Raw genomic sequence first — 3798 nt, 5'->3', positions numbered from 1 at the left:
ACACCAGCGGATTGAAAATTGAGGGATGAATAGGAACCATTGTGGTTTACTTGGAATAATCTATTAGTAAGAAAGGAACGGATGATGAGAAAATATGTAGGAGGTAAGAATTTACGGAGTTTGTAAAGCAGTCCTGGCTGCCAGACTCGATCAAAAGCCTGCTCTATATCGAAAAAGACTCCCGCGCTCCATATAATTTGAAATCCAAAAACTTGAGAAATTTTTAATTTGTTTTTTTAGTTATTTATTTTTTATTATTATTTTATGATAACTTTTTCCTTTCCATTTTTTATTTACTTAGCATTCAATTTATATGGTTGTAAATATGGTGTGACTGAGTTCTATGACCCCTATTACCATTGTCTATTAATATAAGACGGATTGTATTATTACACAATAAATATTTAAAATTAATGATCTTTTACTGGAAGAATTTCTGGAATTAAATTGAATTTGGTGTATGACACAAATCTTCCTTGTTTAATTGTAATAATTTATTTCATATAATCAACAACAACGTTTCGGGAATATCCCCCCTCTTAGGGTTGCTATAAAACCAAATTCAACAAAACTTATAACATGTGCTAACAACATTACTAATATATCATATATACATCAAAACTATTTATAAACTATTTACCTGATAAAAATATTTTATATATAACGTGTAATTATTTCCTATTTTGTCATTATTGCTAATATTTAATAATATTATTGTCGTTTAATGAATAAAAAATTTTTTTACTATTAACAGTTATACATTTTTAGGAGAATAATTACCTTCCTGGAGGTTATCTTTCATTATGATAACAACCATATAGACTATAAACATTTATCTCCTACCTCTATTACCACAAAGATGAACAATTAAACTAAAATTAACAATTATTCAAAAACAATTTTTTTTTATTATATAAAACTATTTTTTTTTCAATATAAACTATTTTTTTATACAATAACAAATAAAAATGACTAAATTAATTCTTGATTATATAAAACCACATAAAAACTAAAAAGTTAATTTATTTATAATATCCATATAATGTGTGCCTAAAGTTTTTGTATCTGTTTTATAATTGATTGCTTTGTAAATGTTTTTTGAAATATGTACTGATTCAATTATTTTTCTATTACTACTATTCTTAAATATATCTAATATTTCTGGATTATTGAAATCAAATTGATGTTTATATTTAATACTATTTGTGCCAATGTTGTAATTTTGATGTCCTTAAATAAAAATTTTTAAAAAAAGGGACTTTCTTCAAACTGATAAAATTTTGAAAAATGTTTAATAAAAAATAATAATAAATAAATTTAAAACCAATACCGATACTTATACCCGATAGTTGACGTAATTATAATTTTATTTGAGTTTAAATAGAAAAATATATATATAGATTTGAGCGTCGAAATTCATAAGAGGTAAATGAAAGTTGATTCAACTTTATAGTTAGAGAATACGAAATTATTTAAAATAGTGGAATATAAGATTTTGCCTCAATATGAAAAAAAATAAATAAATAAAAATTGATGTGCATGGAAGTCCTATAAATAAATTGAATCTATACTTCTCCAAACCATACATTTACATATAATTATGTATATAATTGCAAAGTACGTTAAATATTTGTATTAGACGTTATTTTTGTCGTTTATTTGAATAAGTACATTACAATAACGCAAAATCGCAGAGAACGAAATGAGCAACTAATCCTGGGCCTCAATTTTTATTTTTTTTAAATATTTTTGAAAAAGTACTACAAATAAAAAATTATATTATTATTGTCATTGTTTATAATTATTTCTTTGTCTTACTCAACTTTATATTTTGTTTCTTTATTCCAGTATTTTACTTATATATTTCAATAGTAACATATATTTTCTTTCTTTTTGTTATTCAATAACTTTAATTTTTAAATTATTATTATTTAGTTATAATATTCATGTTTAGTTGTTTCTTTGTATTATATAACTTTATATTTTTGTTAATCATGTTATTTTACTTATATATTTAATTACCTACATATACGTTCTATTTCCCACCTCATTCATTACTTTATTTTTATCTATTTTCATCCTGTACAATTATTTTCTTTAATCATTCTATATATCCTTTTATTGATTGGTTGTTATCTTGTTTTTTTGTTCTTAGGGTACTTTCATTTTGTGGAAGTTACCAAATTATAAATTAGACTATTACTTAGATTATTATAACTTTTGAAATTAATTCTTCCTTATTATTGTTTTTATTTTTTTATTCATTTTCTTTAAAGTTTCAGATATCTATCTCCATCTTCAGGATTACTACATTACCTTTTTCCTTGTCTCTTTGTTAATTACATATGTATAATAATATTTTGTCATGTTTATAATTTGTCTCAGTTTTACTCGGAAATTTCTTCTGTTTAAGCCATTTTCCTCAGTATTCAAGTAATACTAAATATTAATTAGTCTTCCATGAAGGAATAAAATTAGTAGCCAATTAGCAATTAAATTGTCTTTATTAATATAAGCTTGGCTTTATCCTCATTAATATAGTCTGACAGGGCACATATGGAGTTTTCCTGAATTAAAATAGCTTCCTGGAAAACACCATTAGTTTTGTTTATTTGAAAATAATTACCCCTCTCCTCTTGTTATGATAATTAAAAATATAAAAACATAAACTATGGAAGAATTTGATGACTAATTATAGAAGAAAAATATATAAGATAATAATCTATTGTCGAAAAACAAAAAAAACTTCTATAATACGTGTTTTTTTTTTCAAGGCAATCCACGTTGAAGGTGATGTTTGCCTTGTTATATATAGGTGAGGAACCTGTTCTAACCATGCGGGGGTCAAGTGTTTCATTTTGTGGGACCGCCACTTAGTGAAAAAGTCAACGCCCCAGGCCGGATTCGAACTGGCGCTTCCCGAAGATCTCAGCTACGGACTACCCATGATTCGTATGTGCTTAAATGAATGCTATGACAACAGTTAGTTTTTGAAAAATATTTTTAATGTATTTATTCGAATATGTTCACATGGAAACCGTTCATTCAGATTCACTAACGTATAAATGAAAATATAATAAGGGTAAGTATTACTATCGTGAATAGTAGAGGAATATTTCTATAAAGTTGGTATACTTAGTGAGAAAACCCGTAGGTTAGAGCGCGGCGCCTGTTCGAAACCCGACTGGGGGGTTCGACTTTTATTTTTATGGTCTTGAAATGAAAATTTGACCCCTCCCTCCCCACACCATGCTTAGAATAGTGTCGTAACCTATAAAAACACCTCCCCCTCCCCACTCCGTATTTCAGAAATGACCAGGAAAAGGTTCATAAAAAAAGAAATAAATATAGTTGAGCGCGATCCTAACCAAATAACCTCCTTGCGCAACCTATAATCTATTAATAGTAATATATGCGCAATATATAATCTATAAACAGTACTTCTTCACAAGTACGGAACCCAAGACCCTTATTGTTAAGGTTTTTGAACATTTCCTAACACTAACCTAATTTATAAATATTCTCGATGTTTATATTTTAATGATAAAAGAATGAGTGGTCTATTATGTCCTAGCTTAGCGAGAAATTTGACATGAAAAAAATATTGCTCTTCACAATGATGGAGTAGTTGAACAACCGAAAAAAATTCACAATCAGATAATTTTTACTGAATAAAAATAAATATTATCATTATTAAATAAATATAATTATTCGGCAAAAATTATCTGATTGATTTTCGTTGAATACTTTTCGTAATCAGGTATCAACCGCAAGTACTCAAGAAACGCTGAGTGTTCA

This window comes from Halyomorpha halys, unplaced genomic scaffold, assembly GCF_000696795.3.
Source record: "Halyomorpha halys isolate HHAL.00 unplaced genomic scaffold, Hhal_1.1 Scaffold529.1, whole genome shotgun sequence".
Taxonomy (NCBI): domain Eukaryota; kingdom Metazoa; phylum Arthropoda; class Insecta; order Hemiptera; family Pentatomidae; genus Halyomorpha; species Halyomorpha halys.
Note: the sequence above shows the minus strand (reverse complement) of the source record.